The sequence below is a fragment of the Danio aesculapii genome, chromosome 13, assembly GCF_903798145.1.
Source record: "Danio aesculapii chromosome 13, fDanAes4.1, whole genome shotgun sequence".
In the NCBI taxonomy this organism is placed as follows: Eukaryota; Metazoa; Chordata; class Actinopteri; order Cypriniformes; family Danionidae; genus Danio; species Danio aesculapii.
Window position 1 is genome coordinate 11,184,426 of NC_079447.1, and position 23,353 is coordinate 11,207,778.

Below are 23,353 nucleotides of genomic sequence, written 5' to 3' on the forward strand. Positions count from 1 at the left end.
GTGGTTGCGTGCGGTCGCATGTTCAGCTCGACTCCACATGCTCCAGAGCAGCTGTCCCGCACGCGCTCAGTGGCTCTGCGTGTGCTCCTAACAAACACTCAGTGGCCAGGGATACAGTCAGGACACAAGTATCTGTGGTATGTAGCCAGCCCTCTGCCCCTCAGGCATTCACACACGCATTTTAAGGGTAAAAGGTCTTAATCAGACACACTGAATTCATGGCTCAAGGGATTTGTGTCATGAGACTGTAGAAACACTTGTTGTTTTTAATAGTGTTGGCTTGTTTAAATGTACAGTATGAAGAATTTTATTGCCAGTGTGTGACAAATGAAAGCTGTTCTTGACTTCCAAGGTTATATAAGAAAGCCTGTTGGCTGATTTTTATGGGAAGGATGTTTTTGACGGGAAAAATGAAAAGAATGTTACGTTTGCTCTCACTGCCAAAAGCCTCAGTTCTGTTCTGTGACGTGAAACAAATGCTTCTAATTTTCTAAATAATATAGTTTTTGTTTTGTTTTGTTTTGTTTTGTTTTGTTTTGTTTTGTTTTGTTTTGTTTTGTTTTGTTTTGTTTTGTTTTGTTTTGTTTTGTTTTGTTTTGTTTTGTTTTGTTTCGCTTTCTGTGCTGCTGTTTTTTCACTGCTGTCATTTTTGTCATATTTATTTTGTTATTGATAGGAAAGTGTGCAGCACATATTTACATATTCATCTAAATATCAATCTCAGCAATGTGGAATTCTATAGTCAATTGCTACAATTTCAAAACCATTTTCTTCTAAATAAAAAACGAAAGTTGAAATGATTTTTTCTAGGCATTAAAGGGACGGTTCACCCATAAATGAAGTTCAGTCATCCATTTAATCACCCTCAGGTTGTTCCAAATCTGTACAAGTTACTTTCCTCTGTTAACCGCAAAAGAAGATATTTTGAAGAATGTTGCTATTGACATTCATAGTGTTTGCTTTAACTACTATAAAGGTCAATGGCTACCAATTATCAACATTCTTCAAAATATCTTCTGTTGTGTTCAACAGAAAAAAAAACCCTCATGGTTTGGAACCACTTAAGGGTGAGTAAAGGGTGAAAAAATTCATATTTCATATCATATTTGGGTGAACTATCCATTTAAATGAATCTATTTTGTATGATACATGTGCACGGGTAATGCGTTGCTGTCTGCAATTCATTTAACAAACAGCAGTAGGGTTTCTGAGTTCGATATAAAACCCTTTTAGCGATTTGTTTTCCTGATGTGTGAGCCAAACAGCTATCAGGATTTGGAAACTGCATTCACATGGTGGAAAGCAAGATGGTGTTTATTTGCCGGATGATATAAAATGAAGCAAAGACGATCCAGACAAGTAGACGAGCAGATGTTTATGGTCTAACACGAACTGCATTCCTGTAATCTGACATACTGTTTATCTGTGTCCACCCGCAGCCAACCATACGAGCAGATCTTTTTCACCGCATCTTGCTGTTTCACTTAATGAGGAATCTTAAAGGGATAGTTCACCCAAAAATGGAAAATTCTTTCATCATTTACCCACTCTCCACTTGCTTCAAACCTATAAGTGCTTCTTTCTATCAAACAAAACACTATTTTGAAGAATGATAATACCCAAACAGTTGATGGTTATTTATTTCTCCTTACTATTGGGGATAGGTACAGTCAACTGCTCTGTAAATGGTGACAGAATTTCCATTTTTAGCTGAACTATCCCTTTAAACGCAATCTTGAAATCATTAATCCACTCTCACATCTGCTCATTGCTAACATTCATCTTGTCTAAATAAATACTTTCACACGAGGACAGAAGTGCTCAGTAAGGTGCACTCACATGCCATTTTTTTTTCTGCAAAATGCAAACATTTCAATAGGAACCTGCATGACTGGGAATTTCACGTGAGGGTGAAATATGTTTAAGTTAGTCATGTGAATATGCCATGTTGGCCAACAGAAAGTTTCTAGTTTTGTACTCCTAAAAAAAACAGAAAGAGGTTAACTTTTGTGAGAGATTTGCTGTTACACTATTAATACTTTTGTCTTTCCAATCCACTGAGGGCCTTTATTCATCGTCGAAAATACAAATTAAGGTATTTTCGATCTAATCAGAAAGCTCCCTCGTCCTTCATAGACAGAAACAGCCCAAAGTCCAGAAAAGGAATAATAAAACGTTGTTAAAATATTTACTTTTGTGGACATCAGTGGTTTAACAGTACTCATATGAAGCTCCAAAAACACTTTAGTTTGGCAAAAAACAAACAAACAAACAAAAAAAAAACTGTGTTCGTCTTTGTCTTACACGCCAAGTCAGGGTGTGTATTTACTACAAGCAATGAGATATATTTACTATTAGAGTCCACAATGCAACACATAAGTGTCATATTGCCGGCAGCTAGCTCTCTGCAACTCTCACATGGTCGCCCACTGAAGTGTGTGTCCGGTCAGTACCTGTGTAGCTTTCTGTGTTGCAGCCCCAAGGCTCTGGAACAGTCTCCCTCTAAACATCAGGATTTCTCCTTCATTGGATGCTTTTAAATCTAACTTAAAGACTTATTTTTACTCTCTTGCCTTTGAGTGACGCATGCATGTTATTTTTATTTGTATTTTAGTATTTTATACATATATATTTCCTTGTATTTTTAATACCAGTTTTTATTTTTATTTTCTAGTTTATTTTATTGTAAAGCACTTTGGATCAACTACGGTTGTGTAAAATTGTGCTCTATAAATAAAGTTTGCCTTGCTTTGCCTAAGGAATTATTATTATTATTATTATTATTATTATTATTATTATTATCATTATTATTATTATTATCATTATTATTGTTATTATTATTGCCAATTATATATAAAAATGCATCAAATTTTTATTAAGAGCACACACATTCACCAGAAAGTAATTTTTTTTATCATTAAAATGGCAAATCAAAACTTAAACTCTCACAGCAATGATTGTAGTTCAGAGAAAGTTTAGCCTAAACCGAAAAAATGTAAACACATTATTTTGTTGGTCACTGTCGACTACAATTAAAAAAAATTCATTGAATTTACAAAATTTTGTTAACGTTAATGGTTGAAAACAATTTGTATGGGCTGAATTTAAACAAACAAATTAAGTTGAACATTACAAAATTTAATTCAGCCCATATTAATTGTTTGCAACAACTAACCTTCAAAACTGAGTAAATCCAATTAATCTATTTTTTCAGTGTATAGTGTAAGTAACTGTAAGCAATATGTAAACCAGCAGTCATTGCTTAATATCTTCTAATATGTATTTATAATGTTTATACCAAGTTGGCGGTTCATTCCGCTGTGGCGACGGAGAATGAATGAATGTTTATACTTAAAAAATGCATTTATGATTGCAAGTGGCTGATAAGTACAAGTGTGAACACAATCTAAATCATTTTGAGCTTTTGTTCCCATTTTGACCACGTCCATTGCTTTCATAAATGCTCATGTGGTCGAATGCATTCAAACAGCCATATAAAATCAACTACTTTGTATCTACTGACTGAATGAACATGTGATGATTATGGGACATGTGAGAACTTGTTACAAAACAAGATATTCATACTTTGCTTGACTGTACCAAATCACTGATTGCGATCATATTTGCAATTCTTATCTTGTTTCATACTCTTGCTTTTCCACTTGCTTATACAGCGGGGAAAATAAGTATTGAACATGTCACTATTTTTCTCAGAAAACATATTTCTAAAGGAGCTGTTGACTTGAAATTTTCTCAGGATGTTGTTGGTAACAATCAAAGAAATCTATGTATGCATAGAAAACAGATCTATTTAGTTTACAAATGAAGTTATGGATAATAAAATTAAATTTCACATGAAGAAAGGGAGGTATAGAAACGCAGTGAAAGCCCAGACAGCAGCTGAAATCTCTCAATAGATCTTCAGCAACCCTCTGCCCTTCGTCATTGTAAATGAAGATTAGCTGCTTCAGTTCAACATCTACATTAGCAGAATGATGAAGATGAAACCAGGGTGGACATTTCAGCAAGAGAATGATCCAAAACACAGACAAGGAAACTCTCAAATCACCTGACTTGAACCCAATAGAAATACAAAATAAAGATCAGATTTGATAGATGAAACTCACAGAATCATCAAGATTTTTACACTCTGTTGAAGTCTGTGGAAAAACTCACACCTGAGCAATTCATGTGACTTCATTCTCCATATGAGAGGCGTCTTTAAGCTACCATAACCAAAAAAGCCTTTTATATAAAGTGTTAAATACATTTCAGTAGTTCAGCACGTTTTTCTAGTGTCATTATATTGTTATTACACATTACTAATCTTTCAGATTACTAGTTTTTTTTATGTTTGTATTGTTTTGGGTTTTTACCAAAATCTGGTTCAAATCCATGTCACAGCTCCTTTAGAAATATTATTCCCAGGACAAAAAACACAACGTGTTCAATACTTATTTTCCCTACAATACATACTGTATATGCCTATATATATATATATATATGCCACATAGCATGTTTGTTCATATAGTAGTATTTATGCTTTATTTTTAGCACTACTGTGAAAAAAATGCAGTGCTATGAAATAAGAGGAAAGTGTTTAGACAAAATCTGAACAAGAGAGATTGCAAGAGATACATTTGAATGTGTGTTTAGGTCACCCAGAAATGTAATCTCTGTTATTCTCCCTCATGTCATTCCAATGTCTGAGACCTTCATCTAACACAACACAAATTGAGATATTTTAGATGAAATCCGGAAGCTCTTCAATTCCCCATAGACAGAAAAAGAACAAAAACGTCAAAGCATTCCATGTGACTTCAGTAGTTTTAACTGTAATCATATGAAGCTGCATGAACACTTTTGTGATCCAAAATAACTGTAAAAGCGATTTCATGTTTCCGGCATCAGGTCAGGGAGTGTTTACTATGACCAGCAGAACACTTGCACTGCTGACTCTAATGGCTAATATGTGATACTCTCTGTAGTAAACGCCCCTTGAAATGACACAGAGGAGAAGACATTTGCAAACAAAATTAGTTTTGACATTTTTTGGGTGTGCACAAATGTGTTCTTGGAGCTTCGCACACTGCAAAAAAATTCTTTCTATAGGATTTCCTATAATATTTTTTCTTTTGAAGAAAGTCTTATTTGTTTTATTTTTGGCTACAAAAAGCTTTTTTTTTAATTTTTGTAAAACCATTTTAAGGGTCAATATTATTATTATTAATTTTTTTTTGTTTAATCAATTTAACTTTTCTGGTCATCTCAACATATATCAATCAAACTGACTATAAATATTAAGTTAAACTTTGTATAACTTAATATCAATTAATATTAAACTGTTTGCTGTTGAACCTGATCAACTTATTAAAATGAAGCAACTTAAAGCAATTTTTAAAAGTTAAAGCAACATATTTGTTTGTCTTGACTTTTTGTGAATAAAATGTTTACAGTTGTAAAATTAGTCCAACCAATGAAGTCACATGAACTATTTTGGCTACTTTCTAGACTTTAAAATATATTTATTATCTGTTTTTTTTGTCCTGTCTCTGTAATTCTGTTGCACTATAAAGCTCTGTCACGAAAACAAATTACTCATATAAGCAAACATACCTGGCAATAAAGCTCTTTCTAATTCTGATTCTTTCTGATTTGAATGTTTGGATCAGAAAAGCTCTCGCATTTAATCTAAAATATCCTAATTTATATTCAGAAGGTGGGCAAAGGTCTCAGGGGATTGAAACGACATGAGGGAAAGTAATTAATAAGAAAATTAAAATTTTTAGGTGAACTAACCCTTTAAAACCACGTGGAAACATGATCAAATTGTCAAACAAGACCATGAAAATGAATCATAACTGAAAAGTTTGTCACTCAGTTTATTCTCCCTCTATGTTATTTTTATGTATAGACTTTACTGAGGCCCTCTAGAGGCCTTCTTGCCCCTCAGAAAGAAAAAATCCTGTTCAATTTGGCTGTTCTTTCATGATTGGATGGGTGACGGCTTGTGACGCACTGTCTGATTGCTCCTTACCAGCGTTATCTTGAAATCTGCCCACAAAACCCCCAGAGGTTGAGTCTGCGTCTCCTATGGCTCACTCAGGAATTTTCATCATTTTTTGCTTTGTTTTGCATCCGTTGCGTCATCAGGAAGCTTTATTCTGGACGGCGTCAAGTCTCGTCTGCAGCTGTTTGGCGTGTGTGTGAAGCGCATATACTGTCTGATCCGTTGTTCAGTCTCTATGTAAAAGAAAACAGATGCTCTGCTATGTGCAAATCCATGCGGCTCTGTTAGAGCAGGGCAACATTGCAGGAGCAATTTGTATCCGCTCTCTGCCAAAACGCTGAGCTGGCGAGAATTCCATCAATGCCCTGCAAATAAATCTTTGGATTTATAATCTTGTGATTGCTGTAAGATGGAAGTGGCTTCCAGTTGTATTACATAATAGAAATATTAGTTATAGGTTTTTCCCCTAACTCGAACACTATTATATACCGTATAGACATTTTCAAGTTCAATATATAGTTGAAGTCAAAATTATAAGCCTCCTGTGATGCTTTTTTTCTTTCTTTTTCAAATATTTCCCAAATGACGTTTAACAGAGCAAGGAATATTTCACAGTATTTTCTATAATATTTTTTCTTCTGGAGAAAGTCTTATTTATTTTATTTCAGCTAGAATAAAAAGCAGTTTTAATTATTTAAAATCAATTATGTCAATATTATTAGCCCCCTTCAAGCAATATTTTATTTCTGATAGTCTACAGAACAAACCATCGTTTATACAATGACTTGCCAAATTACCCTAATTATCCCAGTTAAGCCTTTAAAGTCACTTTAAGCTGAATACTAGTATCTCTAAAAATATCTTAGTCAAATATTATTTACTGTCGTCATGGCAAAGATAAAATAAATCAGTTATTAGAAATGAGTTATTAAAACTGTTATGTTTAGAAATGTGTTGAAAAAATTTCTCCATTAAACAGAAATGGGGAAAAAAATATACAGGGGGCTAATAAATGAAGAGGGGCTAATAATTCTGACTTCAATTATAGGTTAGGAATGATTGCGTATCTGAAGACTGGAGATGATGCTTTAAAGTTCTGCTTTGACCACAGAAATACATTACATTTTATTTACAAAGTTATAATGGTATTTCACATTATTACTGTTTCTATATTTTTTTATGCAGCTCTAAAAAAAATAAAGAGGCCACTTTAAATTATTATGGTTCTCTTGATATTCCACAAATACAGTAGTGTTTTGAGTAAAGTTTTTTTATTTATTTAATTACTTACTACTACTAATAACTTACTGTATGTGTCTTCAAAATTTCAAAAAACAATATTATAATCCTTAAAATGTATTTGCGGAATATGTTAGCAGGTCAATATGAAATTTATGTTTAATCATTTATTCAGTCATTCATTCTTTTTCATTTATTCATTTTCCTTTAGGCTTAGTCCCTTTATTCTTCAGGGGTCGCCACAATGGAATGAACCGCCAACTTATCCAGCATATGTTTTATGCAGCGGATGCCCTTCCAGCTGCAAACCCATCACTGGGAAACATCCATACACTCTCATTCACACATTAGTTTATTTAGTTTCACCTATAACGCATGTGTTTGGACTGAAACCATGTGTTGGGAAACCAGAGCACCTGGAGGAAACCCACACGAACACGGGGGAAAACATGCCAAACACAGAAACGCCCAACTGATGCAGCGAGGCTTGAACCAGCGACGTTATGCTGTGAGGCGAACGTGCTACCCACTGCGCCATCGTGCAGCCTGGAAATATTTTTTTAAAAGAAAAAAATTTTACAGGAGAACTAATCATTTTGTCTTCAACTGTGATTCACATCCTCTGGGTGCTTCGGTTTCCCCCACAGTCCAAAGACATGCGCTACAGGTGAATTGAATAAACTAAATTATCCGTAGTGTATGAGTGTGAATGAGTGTGTATGGATGTTTCCCAGTACTGGGTTGCAGCTAGAAGGGCATCCGCTGCGTAAAACATATGCTGGATGAGTTGTCGGTTCATCCCGCTGTGGCGACTGATGAATAAAGGGACTAAGCCAAAAAATAAATAAACGAATGAAATGAATAAATGAATAAAATAAATTTCATATTGACCTGCTAACATTTTCTGCAATTAAATTGTATGGATTATTCACAACTAGAATGCAATCTGTTGCTTTTGCCATATTTGGAGCCTGACATACAGTATTTACAGTAGATTTAATAGAAAAGCACAGCTCGGATACTCCAAAAAACCCTCTTTGCATTGCAAGAAGTAAATCATGTGGGTTTCAGACTACATGAGTAAATGTGTATCTGACGTCTCTCTGCTGAAGGGTGATTGGTTGAGGAGCGAGACAGAAATATCAGAGGGTGTGTAGGCCAAGCTTTAACCACTGGCATGCAGCAGGAAACAGCTCTCTCTCCAGCAGACGACATGTTTGCTTCTCTCAGAGAAAGAGACATGGCTTCAATTACTCAAAGAAGTTTAGGAAAGACACTGGCGTACATCTTTTAGGATGTCATGTACTGTAACTGCAACAGTGATTTGTGCTTTTATACAACAAAACGCATGTGCACTAATGACAATTAGAATTATTCATGTTTTTGAACAAGGCCAATTAAAGTTGAAGTCAGAATTATTAGCCGTCTTGAATTATTGGCCCACCTGTATATTTTTTTTCCCAATTTCTGTTTAATGGAGACTTTTTTTCAACACATTTCTAAACATAACAGTTTTAATAACTCATTTCTAATAACTGATCTATTTTATCTTTGCCATGATGACAGTAAATTTTAAAAAATTTACGAGATATTTTTAAGACACTTCTATACAGCTTAGTGACATTTAAAGGCTTAACTAGGTTAATTAGGTTAACTAGGCAGGTTAGGGTAATTAGGCAAGTTACTGTATAATGATGGTTTGTTCTGTAGACCATTGAAAAAAAAATTGCTTAAAGGGGCTAATAATATTGACCTTAAAATAAATTAAAAACTGCTTTTATTTTAGCCAAAATAAAACAAATAAGACTTTCTCCAGAAGAAAAAATATTGTCAGACATACTGTGAAAAGTTCTTTGTTCTGTTAAACATCATTTGGGAAATTTAAAAAAAAAAGAGAAAAAAATTCAAAGGGGGGCTAATAATTCTGACTTCAACTGCATATATATGCACTACCAATCAAAAGTTTGGGGTCGGTAGGATTTTTAAATGTTTTAAAATAAGCTCATCCTATATATACGCATAATTAGCCAGTAATAGCCTAAATTAGTTATATAAAAAGTATTATAAATATTAAATATTATTACTTATTTATTACTTACTTATTACTTAATATTAAATATATTAAAAATATTAAATAATGGTATTTATGTTTTTACAATTGTAAATATTTTTTACACAAAAGCCTTAACTCAATAACAGCATTAAAAACTACACACACTTTATTATTTTTTATCAAAATAAAGTGATGAACATCAACATAAAATTTTTGAATTCAAAAAGAAAAGCCCTTTATCCCCCAACAAATGCATACACACAAATACAAAACACTACCTTTGTATTTTCTTAATAAAATTAATTTGACATTTTCAACATATACAGTATAGGCTTAAATGACAGTACAATTATAGAAATTAGAGAATGCAATTGATTACATAAAATGTAACAAAGATGTAGTGTTTTTCCAACTTGAGCAACTTTATTCCCTATTATTTACTACCAATTTGTACATTTAAAAGAATAGTCCACCAATTTAACTTCAAATGTAGACAACAACTGTCTGGGTTTCAGTCAAAACAGCCACATCTTTACTACAACTTGCTCTTTTGCTTTCAACAGAACAAGACCATAAGCCATTTTAGGTGAAACAACCAAAAAAACTTGGCTCTTCATTACAGTAGAAGAGTTGTTTAGACTTTCTAAACCCAAATTACTTTCAAACTAACAAAGGGCTTGTCATAACAGACTATTAATACACTCTGTCTCTCCTACAAACGTGAAAAAAATTTGAACAAACACCCTCTGCAAATGTCTGAAAGTAACCAGACTCCCGCCGGAATAAGTTTGTCATAATCGTTCACACACAAACATGCATTCATATGGGGTGAATCCTGTCTTGTTTGTAGGCAGCTGAAGCGTTTAATGCTAAACCACAAGAAAACAGGCCAGTAAAACAGCAGTAGGATCTCCTGCAGACAGCAGAGCAGAAGACAGTCAATGACAGTAATGCAGGCTCCCTCTGCTGGTGTATGTCTATATGTGCACACTGCCGCCAACATTCACTTCTAAAGGTGACCTGTTATGCAAAAATCACTTTTATAAGTGGTTTAAAACACAGTTGTGTGACAAAAGTGTGTGAATATAACCAGCATTTAATGGTAAAAAAAAATCATTCTATTTATTTATAATCACCCTTGATAAAAACAGTCTGCAGAAACACTTTGATTGACATTTTCCCTTTGTATGTGTCTTCAGAGGGGAAAATCCCCGCCCATTAGTGACAATCTCTCCCTCATTAGCATAAACATCCCTGAGTGAGAAGCAGCCATCCGTCATTAGAGTTTAATTTTGTTAAATAGAGTTTAGCATTTAAATGTTTAAGACAAAAACCTTTTTTTCAGACTAGAGTGAAGAAATCATCCGAAAAACATTTTTAAGTGTTAGTTTGATTATACATTTTCTATTTGCTTCTTTAAATTACACAAAAACAAAACAAACTGTATGTTTAAAGGCAGTTTAAAGGCTGCACTGAGCCAAAAATATACACTTAAGCTATACTTTAGTTTATATGATGTGTACTAACTGTTGACTTATCTAAGAAAGTACTGTTATATAACATAACTACATAGGTTAAGGTTACGTTCAGGGGTAGATTTAAAAATAGTACCTACCAGGGGCCGTGCACTAACTAGAGCCACTGCCCCTTACCCTCATTGGCTGAGGTGCCCCTCTTGCTCATCGCCCCAGCCACCTCCCCATCCCCGCTCTTCACTATGTGATCAAAACCGTCCGTCTATCTCTCGACCCTACAAGACACCCCCCCCATATCCCCCAATCCCAACCCCCCCACCCCCCCGCTCTTTACTTTGTGATCGCAACCGTCTATCCATCCTTCACAACCTACCCCCCCCCCCCCATCCCCTCAACCCAACCCCCCCCCCCCCCCCCCCCCCCGCCTTCACTTTGCAATTGCCCACCCCCCTACCTCCACCGCCCTCCCGCTCTTCATTTTGCGATCACGTTGAGCACCGGCCCCTGTAAGGTTCAGTGCACGGGCCTGGTACCAACTGTTACTAGAGGTGTAACGGATCATGGTTGATCTGTGATTCATACGAATCAACTCACGGTTCAGAACACACGTGGCCCGTGGATTAATACATTTTTATTACGGGTTTAACTTGATGTTCAAAAATGAAAGTTGTAGGCAACAATTACATTAAGCAACCAATACAACAACCAGCCATCAAAAATATGGCTCTGAATAATTCTTCAAAAATGATCTGTAGCAACCGGGTGGGGGAGGTTGGGGGGAGGTATACGTTCCCCTCGCTTTTAGAGACAGACCATTTAGAAACAGGTGATTAATAATTATATAAACAAATGATCTCATACAGCCGTCCCCCCCCCCCCCCCCCCATTTTTAAAATGTCCGCTACGCCCCTGATCCATCTAGTAATGAAACATGAAGTTTATGAGTAAATAACTGAATCATTTATTAAAGATGAGATTAAAAATAACAATGGGCTGTACAAATTATAATATTAGATTTACAAATTTACAAAATCAGCAACAGTAGTAACAGTGATTTTTTTTTCACAGTGCTGAATATTTTTACTTTATTCAGCTGATGATTTCTTCATTTTATTTTTAATAAATTACAGGTTCTCGGTTCTGTTTGCTAAAACCAAAAGTGTCTTGCAGTCTTGTTTGTTTTTTTGTTTTGTTTGTTTTTGATAAGAACTGTTGGTTGTACAGTATATGCAAACTCCGCTTCAGTAGAAAAGTACACTACCTGACAAAAGTCTTGTCGTTGATCCCAGTTGTAAGAGCAACAAATAAAAACTTGACTTCTAGTTGATCATTTGGAAAGGTGGCAAAAGGTAGATTTTTCAGATGAATCATCTGTTGAACTGCATCCCAATCACCACAATTACTGCAGAGGATCTATTGGAACCCGCATGGACCCAAGATTCTCACAGTGATCAGTCAAGTTTGGTGAAGGAAAATTATGGATTGGGGGTTACATTCAGTATGGGGGCAAGCGAGAGATCTGCAGAGTGGATGGTAATTCTCATTTAAATAAATGTCATGAAGGAGAGTTAGTGAGGGTTTTTAGACTGCAATAACAACGAATGTCTCAAACAATGTTCAGATTTGCCTAAATGCTTGAGCCTGAATTCAAACAACTGAACATTTCTCATCAGATATTAAATGTAAAACTCAACAACCCAAGCCATTCTATCCGCATTCACTTCATACGTAGATCTGTACTTTCATTTTGTCGTCGAACGTTTACATTTGTATTTCCCCTATGAGGAATGTTAAGCATCTGACACAGTCGATATGTACAGTAATCATAACTGAGAATGATTTGATCATCACCGTTTCACAGGCTTACAGACGCTGCGTTGATGTGTATCACCCTGCTGGCGGTATGTGAAGCCATAATATATTGCACGTACAGACTGAGCTCCATCTTTGCATGGAAAGGAGAAAAGGAAGCAATCAATTCATCTCTCTCAGTCCCGTATAGGCTTTCTGCCACACACCAATCCTTTTTACTGTATATAGTGAGTTATGACATCATGATGGCACTTGGTTTGGGGACAGGGTCACGGAGAGGACAATTGCACGTTCTTTTCTGAAAATAATCAGAAATCATCAGTTTATGTAATTGAATGTCAGACAGGTAATTGTATGCATTTTAAAAACATGCAAAACAAATAATTATTGATGCATCTTGAAGCATTGTAGTTTTTGTTAGGAAAAAAAAATATCCTCAGGAAGTTCAGTGTTGGTTTTAATCGGGTTAGAAAAGCTGATGGTTGTGATTAGCATTCTGCTGTACTACATGGATGAACAGATAAATCAGATATATGTCAGAGTTCATAGGTCAGAGGAGAATGGCCAGAGGTTTGAGCTGATAGAAAAGGCAATAGTAACTCAAATAACCACTCGTTACAACCAAGGTATGCAGAAGAGCATCTCTGATTGCCAGTGTTGGGGAGGTTACTTTGAAAATATAATAGATTACAGATTACATATTACCCTATTTACAATGTAATAATGTACCTTTTCGATTACTTTATAAAAGTAAATTAACTGATTACATCTGATTACTTTTTGATTACTTTTAAATTTCTAGTGGATGTTTCAACTAAATCATTTTCAAGTGTTTATACCACACAGTGTGGACCTTACAGAAGCTCTGTTTACTGTTAGAAAAAAAAAATGTACTAATTTAGCTTCTTAGACTTTACACACCTGAAACGTGTCTATAGCAATTGTTCACTGCTGCTCTTATTGTTTTGTAAATTGCTTCCTTGTCCTCATTTGTAAGTCGCTTTGGATAAAAGCGTCTGCTAAATGACTAAATGTAAATGTAAATGTATAATTTCAAAATCTTTCATCACTTCAATTAAGATTATATTAATTTTATTTTAAAGTACAGCCACCACAAAACCAGACCTCACAACAAAAACATTGTTTACTGTTGTTACAAAATCAAAATTTTACTTAGAAACAAATTATAGTATATAATAGCAAAAACTAAAAACCCAATAAAACCAGGTGTTACACATTTAAAACCACTTAAAGTAAAGGGAAATATTTAGGATGAGCATTGTATTGTACATATATTACAACTCTACATTAATAAATAACTCTACATACTGTAGTATGATTAGTAACTATCATGAACTAATAGTAATAACCATAGTATATTTTAGCCTGCCTTAGCTTTACTACAGTAAAACTAATATATATATATATATATATATATATATATATATATATATATATATATATATATATATATATATATATATATATATATATATATATATATATATATAAATAATTGCATAGAAAAGGCTGCATAACCTAAATAACCTTTATGAGCTAAAACAACATTCAGAACAATAACTTCAAAATGTGTATGCTATACACTCTCTACTCAACAAGCAATCAACTATGACACAATACTTACAATCTCTGATAGCAACAGAAAATATACCTAAATATACATGTGGAGTTGCATAAGCTTACCTTTACGCTGCGATTTTATCTACCATCTTTCAACGCCACCATGAGAGCTTCCAGTTATATAAATAACCTGGATGACTTTATGTAAGTGAGTCTTTATCTATCCATCAGTCTTCCATTCATACCGCAGGCGTCTGATGCTCAGATAACCGCTGATCTTTACATAGAACCAATACAATTTCAGCATGTTGTGTGTCTTTGAATAACATGGCGTGACATCGAGGATGCGATTAATCTGCAGCTTTGACTGATCAGAATGAGCTTTTGGGTGGAGGACAGATATCATTTAATCTCACGTAAAGCGAGCCAGCACCTTCTGCTTCGGCCTGGTATGTGTGTTTATTTATAGGCCGAAGCGAATACAGGTTGGATTGGAACAATGCGTGTTTTTTTTGTGAAAGAGGCACGTCCGTGAAACTGCACCGTAGCAATGGTAGCCATGCATGCAGACTCACGCCTTCATTGTGGGGCTTGCCATCAATATAGTGTGAGGTGCTTCAAGGTGCGCTCATGGGTGACTGCATGTTTCCCACAAATAGCATGTATTACATTTAGAAAATATGGTCTGGTGTTGGATTGTTTGTCGTATACTCAAGTGATTTGCATTGGCAATCTGCTGTGAAAAGGAAGTTGTTACATTTTGTTGTTGAATCAAGTTAACTTAGTCAACTGACTAAAATATTAACTTAAACCTTGTAAAAGTGTAGTAGCTGAACGGAGACCCAGATGGGACGTGATGATTGGGAAAAAATGGGTGAAAAAAAAAAAACTGGTTGGGAGCAGTGCTTATATGTAAATTGTAATGTGTGACAGATCGGGGTAACGGATCCGGCATGTACATCATTAATCTCACGTAAAGCGAGCAGCACCTTCTGCTTCGGCCCTGGTATGTGTGTTTATTTATAGGCAGAGCGAATACAGTTTGAATTGGAACAATGCAGTGCTTTTTGTGAAAAGAGGCACGTCCGTAAAACTGCACGTAGCAAAGATGATGAGAAGTGTCACGGACGCAAAGTGAAGGGGTTGGGGAGTCGCGGAAGAAAGTGTAAGAGCAGGGCGGGGTGGGAGTGCGTGTGAGAGGGGGATCTGTAAAATGACCTTGGGTCGGCCGGATCAGATTCAGAGGTTCCGGATCTGGCTTGTTCTGGCACAAATTAAAGGCCCTGGGTGGGAGAAAAAAATCGATGGGAGTAGGGTTGCGCGGTGTCTACCAATTTGGCATTGTACGATTCTAATGTGAAAACATCGCAATGGACCAATAGCATCATCATCGTAGATGGCAGATCTGAAACTGAAGAGCAGGTGGGTGACGCGGGGCCCGTCCGCTATGCCATGAGTACGCCTACTATTTTCCATTATAATCACTTAGGCCTAGGTGATACTAGTCTAGGCCTACGTGCACATCATTTTATCAAACCCATGTCATAGTAGGCCTATAAATAGTTAAAACTGTAATATTAATATTCTAAAAGTTAATATAAATTATGATGTATAATATAAATTAAGACACAATGGCGCAGTAGGTAGTGCTGTCGCCTCACAGCAAGATGGTCGCTGAAGTTGCATGTTCTCCCTGCGTTCGTGTGGGTTTCTCCGGTTTGCTCCGGTTTCCCCCCCAGTCGAAAGACATGTGATACAGGTGATTGGGTAAGCTAAATTGTCCGTAGTGTATGAGTGTGAATGAGGAAGGGCTGGAAGGGCATCTGCTGCGTAGAACATATGCTGGATAGGTTGGCGGTTCGTTCCGCTGTGGCGACCCCAGATTGGTAAAGGGACTAAGCCGAAAAGAAAATGAATTAATAAATATTAAATAAATGTGTAATACTTATTTTTTCATTGAAGATGAGTGAGAAGCAGGCTCAGAGAGTGAATGAGAGGACCACTGAGAATGAGCTAAATCAGACAGGCACAGGTAAGACTTCTGGAAGGGATAAGCTAGAGTGTAATACAAAGATAGATAGACATTTTAAAAATAATGTAAATATTGTAAATGGTTTCTTAATCATTCTAAGATGAAAGAATCAACAGATTGTCCATCCATCAGTAAATAGTTTCTGTTATTATCAGCAATGTATAATTGTGAATCACAAAAGATGAGGTTATCAAGATCTTCAGGACAAAAAAGGTTTTGTGTACAGGTAAAAGGTTACAGGTAAATATAAAAAAATGTAAAATAGTATATAGTTTCTGTAATTATTACAGAGTGTATTGTTTTCTCTTTTAATTGTATTTTTTTAACAACTGGAAAATTTGTATTAGCAAGAACCTACCCACTTAGTGCCCCTTTTTTTGGTTTGGGGCCACTGCCCCCTAAAAATGTCTGTGCACGGCCCTGTGGTCACATGATGTGTGTTTTCAGCGGAATAGTGTGGAAGGAGGGCTTTTCAGAAATGCTAGGTGAAACACCAGTATGGACGTAGATCATTTTCATTTTAAAATGGCATTTTTAATCTAAGACGTATTAGTGTAAATAGGCGTAAGTGTGTATTTTTCGTGAGCGGGTTGCTGCTGCCACGGGGGCGGGGTGGAGGATTGAGATGCCGGCTCAGCATCGTGATGTCTATCGGCCATAGGCGAAGGATGATGGCACTGTCTATCGACCCAACCCTAGATGGGAGAAAAAAACTGAGTGATAGGAAATATGATTTTTAAAGTTTGCATTTTCTCACAAAGATGTTTTGCGTTCCCTAGTAAAACTGTTGTTCCAAAAACACATCCCTGTTCAGTTCATACACTTCAACCCATCCCTTTTTTTGCCGGGATTCTCCTGTATTTTATCATTCTATCCCGCTATAATCCTATCATATTAAGTATTTTCCCATATTTCTCCATATTTTTAATCTTGAAAGCACGTTGAAAACAATAAATAACTATCTGCATTCACTTTCTTTCCATTAAAGAAAGAAAATGTCAATCATCTCCCTTCATATGCAACCACTAAATAAGCGAATGCATATATAAACGCTGATGACGGACACGCTACATATGATAAACTGATCCCAGATCAGCTTCTGTACACGCCATTTTAAGAGGAGCTAAAGTGCAGGACACTTGGGATTTTGGGTGTGTTTAAACAGAAAAATACACTTAATACACTTAATAATAAGTAAACTTGTCCGTCCTGCGTGTTTTATTTTAAACACAACTATTCTCTTAAATGAGCACACACAGTTACTAAAGTAATGGAATGCTCTATAGATCTGTGCATTAAGTGACACCTCTGTTATCAAACTAAATTCATTTGCTGCTCTTTACTTGTTTGGTAACAGAGGTGTAATTTTGAGAATGCACAGATCTATAATGAAAGCATTCGTCTGTCAGTCAGTGCTTATACATGCATTCGCTGATTTAGAGGTTGCATATGAAAGGTGATGATTGACGCACAGCTTTAATGGAAGGAAAGTGAATGCAGACATTTTATATTCATTTCAACGTGCTTTCAAGATTAAAAATATAGGAGAATTATGGAAACATACTTGATATGATAGTATGATAGCAGAATAGAATGGTAAAATACGGGAGAATCACAGCAAAAATGGGAGGGTGGACATGTATGAAGTGAACAGGAAGTGGAACAGCAGTTTTGCGAGGGAACACTTCATGGCTTACACGTTATGCTGGTGGTGTAACAAATATGCTAATTCTGCTAATATTCGATTCAGATGGACTCATTTATTAGATTTTCCTTATATGGGTATTGAGATTTCTATGAAAACTATGTACATTTAACTGCTGGTTGAATTGAACATGTAAATGTGAATAGATACTTACTCTTCCCCTCTTGTAGTTTTACAAAAAAGAAAGATACCGAGAAGAACAATTGCCAGTAAAGTCAGTAAAGTTACCCAACCTGTTTCTGCTGTTCTTACACTATCTGTTAAACTTTTGGTAAAGCTACAATTGGTTGGGGCAGAATAATAATAATTATTATTATCAAAATTATGGCGGGCGAAGCAGTGGCGCAGTAGGTAGTGCTGTCGCCTTTACAGCAAGAAGGTCGCTGGTTCTAGTCCAAAGTCCAAAGACATGCAGTACAGGTGAATTAGGAAGGCTAAATTGTCCGTAGTGAATGTGTGTATGTGTTTCCCAGTGATGGGTTGCGGCTGGAAGGGCATCCGCTGCGTAAAACAAATGCTGGATGAGTTACGGTTCATTCCGCTGTGGCGACCCCGGATTAATAAAGGGACTAAGCCGAAAAGAAAATGAAATGAAATGAAATTACGACTATTTAAATGTCAAAATGCAAATTCAAACAGCCACATATTATTTCAGCATTTGTGTGAAGCAAAAACATGCTGATTTGTTGATTTGTGACAGGAAATGCTTGGATTATAAACATCATGTCTGTTCTCCTAAGATGCACCAATTACCTCTCTTTTTTTGTTCTTGAATGTTAAAGCGGCCCTTGTCAGTCACTGAAATGGCCCCCTGCCAATTTGAGTTTGAGACACCAGGTCTATGAACTTTACTTTTCTAGCTTATTAGCAAGCATGTTATTGAGATATTGGCTGCTTATGAGAACTCATAAAGTACATAATCTGCATGATCTTATTCTACAACCCTAACCCAATACATAAACTACCTTAATATAAATTAAGGAGCAAGTTTTTTATAAGCAAAAGTCATAGGTAATGGTTTGCTAATAATGAGAATTGAACCTTAAAATGAAGTGTGACCGTAAACTCTTTACAAATACTATACAAATACAAATGTACTATTCAATCATTTGGTGAAGTTGTATATCGCTATATATGTCACAGAAAAAAAAAATATGGCCATGTGCAATTTTTCCAATATTGTGTAGCCCTAATATTGAGTCATTTCCACCCTAAATTTTTGTACCTCTTCACATTCCTACACACAATGGAAAAATCTTTTATCTGATTGCATTTAAAACAAAGATCAGGGATATTAGGGTTGAATTTATTTAATCGTACCAGAGTAAAAAAAACTCCTCATTACCAAATTAGTCATACTGTATTATTTTTAGTGTAGCTACAACAACAATACTTTTGAGATCAAGGGTCACCTGAGGTCACAAAAGATTTGCGTAGATGTGATAAGAAAATCTATAATGTTTCTTGCCACTGAGGAGCTTAAGATTACTTAATTTATCTTTATCTTATAAAATAAATAAATAATTGGTTGTTTCATAAATGCAGAGTTCTCTTTACTTTCAAAACAGTACCGATAAAGGGTCATATTTTATGCAGTAAGAGGTCCAAGACTTGGGAACAGCTTGCAGTTTAGCTTAGCATTAACATCTAATTAACCTCTTTAATAATCTGTGCATATGACATCAGCTTTTTATACCATGAGGTTTTGCATAAATGTATTCAGTTTCATTATGAAAAAAGTTTAAATAATTTTAATGACAATAAAAATGTATAATTTAAATGGCAATAATAAATACAAAATGGATTAAAAAATTACAATTTAATCAGTCAATGAATGAATAAATAACAGGCATGAAAACCACCTGGTTTAGCTTTATCCATAGGTTATCATTATTATTTTAATTGCTTTTTACTATTTATCAGAGTTTTGTTAGTATATTATTCAATACAAGATGTGGGCCAAAAAAATATTTTCAAGGAGAGCACCTTGAAGGGTTGAATGTTTTTTACTTATCATGCTGAACGGTTCTAAGAACAGTCAGGTGTGGATCCATTATTCTCCATGTGAATCTGTTACAGCGCAGAACGATTATAAACTGTTCTTGGCATGTGAAATTCTAGGCATGTTTCATGGCTGCAGTTTTTGCATAGCTGGCTAAGCAGCAGTTATTTATTTATTTATTTTTTGCTATTTATTTATTCTGTTATTTAACAAAGTACTGTAAATGTCAGTTAAAACGGAGTAAAAAAAGTTTATACTCTGTTTTACAGACTTAATATTTAATACATTAACCATTCTTGTTTTCTTGAAACTGTCACTTTAGGTGAAATTACTTTAAATTACTTTAATTTAATAGTTTACGCACTGGAATAATACATATTAATACTGACATGGTAAATTAACATGACTTTCAAAATGGGATGTTGATAACAGAAGAACAGTACTTTTTGTTGGAGTATTATATTATAATAGTACAAAGTATTTTTTCCAGTGTTGTCTGTTAAAAAACTTATAATGTTTTTATTTAAAAAGCTACTTTCTCCAAATTTATATATATATATATATATATATATATAATATATATATATATATATATTATATATATATATATTTTTTTTTTTTATTATTATTTTTTTATATTATTATTTTTTTAATGGTTTTTAATGCCGTCATACACACTACCAGGCAATGTTGTAGTTTTGTTGTGTATACTCATTTTTGCTTCACCCTAATTTGAGTAAAACAAAACATATATATAATATATATATATATATATATATATATATATATATATAATATATATATATATATATATATATATATATAGTAATTAAGTTATTTTGTTAATCTTACTTTTATGTGAAACAAGTATTTTAGATATCAGATGTATTAAACTTAGTCTTGTCAACATTTTGGAAATTGTCTGTTTTCATTGGGATATTGTTTTAAAATGTTTTAAAATGTTACTTTTCAAAGGGGATGTGAGAGACTTTGTTTACCAGATAAGTCGATTTAGATGGATTTGCATTGTAAACATTAAATAAAAGTTTTAAAAAATATATAATTTTTTTTTATTTTATATATTAAGTTTTTAGTTATGATACCCCTAAAATCATTCCGCATAAATCAGCAGATTTTTTACAGAATTCTCTGCAGAAATGCAAAAATAGCAAAAAATGTCCTCTGATTCTGTCTGGCCCTAGTTATCGGTGCTGTTGTTCTATTGGAATTTTCATTCCAAAATGGCCACCGAGTGACACTAGCGGCATCTAGTGGCTATTTCCTAAATAGCAACAGAGTGTCGCCTCTTGGTGATTCTATGCTCTTTGCTGCCACCTCTCGCTCTGATCAATGATGTGGCCAACCAATTAGGCTAACACTAGAAATGTCCTTGATGGAAAGATGACTGAGGGAGAGGAGGTCTATATATAGTTTACTGTAGTAAAGGCTAAAGTATAGTATATAGTTTACTGTAGTAAAGGCTAAAGTATAGTATGGTTATTACTATTAGTTCATGATCGTTACTAATGATACTACATTATGTAGTGTAATTTATTAATATAGAGTTGTAAATATATGTAGAAAACAATGCTCATTCTTAAATATTTTCCTTTACTTTAAATTTCTATAGTATTTTAAATGCGTAACACCTGGTTTTATTGGATTTTTTGTTACAAATAACTGAACTGAACATTTTTTTTTGTTATAACCTCTGGTTTTGGTTGTGGTGGCTGTCCTTTAAAATAAAATTAATAGAATCTTAATTGAAGTGATGAAAGATTTTGAAATTCTAACAGTAAACAAAGCTTCTGTAAGGTCACACCTGCTTGGTATATAAATGCTTGAAAATGATTTAGTTGAAAATATCCATTAGACATTTAAAAGTAATCAAAGTAATCAGATGTAATCAGTTTCTTTACTTTTATAAAGTAATCGAAAAGGTACACTAGGTATTACATTTTAAATAGGGTAATTTGCAATCTGTAATCTATTACATTTCCAGAGTAACCTCCCCAGCACTATTTACTGTATATTAAGGAAAACGTGTGGACTTAGTACTCTGCGCAACAAGGTAACGTTATGTAACCCATACATGGAGCTGACATGTTGGTTATTATCGGTATAGTAAGCTAACGTTAACTTATATAGCATTGTATTATAGCATTGAGAACGCACTTTGAACGCAGTGCAAAGCCACACCTCCCGAAGTCATGATTAACGCACACACTGAATAACGTTAAATGACCATAGACTACCTTATAACACTAGATCATGTTTTTCCCCTGTTAAAAAACTTTATAGTACTTTATAATACTGCAATTACAAACTTAAAATGCCTTTCAGGATGTCCGCAAGGTCTTAAAATGTAATTAAAGTTGATAAATCAATTTAGAGAAATTTAAGGCCCTTAAAAAGTATTACAATGTTTTAAATGCTATTTTGCAAGGCGTTAAATTGTGTATCATTTTTGGTTATGCATTGTTCAGTTGTATGCTAAAGTTTGTCTGAGTTTAATCTCCGAATATTGGGCTGTGTAGTAATTATTGCTGTAATTGTTCCAGTTGTGTTATTTTTTGGTGTTTATCTTTAGGAAATCACTGAAGGCAACGATATCATAATGATATAATGTGCCAGTAAGATTGTGACTGTACTGTGCATTTACACAGTGGCCATATTCATCCATGTAAACGCACAAAATACATTAGCAGACACTGTAAAAAGGTAATTCCCAGCCATTAGTCTTTTCTGACAGGGTATTCGAGCATCATCGAATGTCAGAATGTTGTGGGACTGCTATACAGGAGTTATTATTATGGATTTTAGATAGCAAAATTTAGCGGGTTTTTATTTGAGCATTTTTTAAAAATATAATCGTAAAACACGAATGCAGTTATGATGTATTAAAACATATGCTTGTTTGTTGTAAAAAAATTGTAATAAAGGCAAAAAAAAAAAAAAGTAATTTGTGCATTTCCTGACTTCAGGTTGCAGCCATGATGCCGTTGTAGCTAGTCTATTCCGGGAAATTTTCCTCCCACTTTCACTGTTTACACATTCATCCCTGAAGGCTGATCACCTCCAAACTCATGAGGTTCTGCTTGCCTTAAAGGCAGAGTTCCCTTAAATGAACATTTTGTAATCATCTATTCATGCTCGTGTTGTTTCAGACCTGTTTTTCTTTAGTGGTACACAAAAGAAAAACCTCCTAGCTGCTTCATGCTAAAAATAAATTATAAATGACTTAATCAAGAAATAAAAATTACCAAGAGACTTGAATTAAAAATGTTGGTAGTGCTGTCATAAAACTTTTAATCAGATGTTTGGTCATTTTCACTAATTCAATGAGAAGTTTTCTAATTCAATTCAAATATTAACAGATTCAATTGAAAAACATTATATTTATACATATTTATTCATTCATTCATTTATAAAAATAAATAATTC

The 23,353-nt window shown here is 34.5% G+C and overlaps 1 protein-coding gene across 2 annotated transcripts in view; it reads left to right on the forward strand.

The window, feature by feature from the left end:
• The first annotated feature begins 41 nt into the window (after positions 1 to 41).
• The window catches only part of LOC130239594 (regulator of microtubule dynamics protein 2), a 120,048-nt gene continuing 96,736 nt past the window's right edge, over positions 42 to 23,353 (forward strand). Inside the window, exon 1 of one of the 2 annotated variants that reach the window (XM_056470859.1) lies at positions 42 to 137. The gene's annotated coding sequence lies outside the window, so the exon portion shown is untranslated. The remainder of the gene's footprint in view (positions 138 to 23,353) is intronic. The other variant, XM_056470857.1, reaches the window with a different exon arrangement.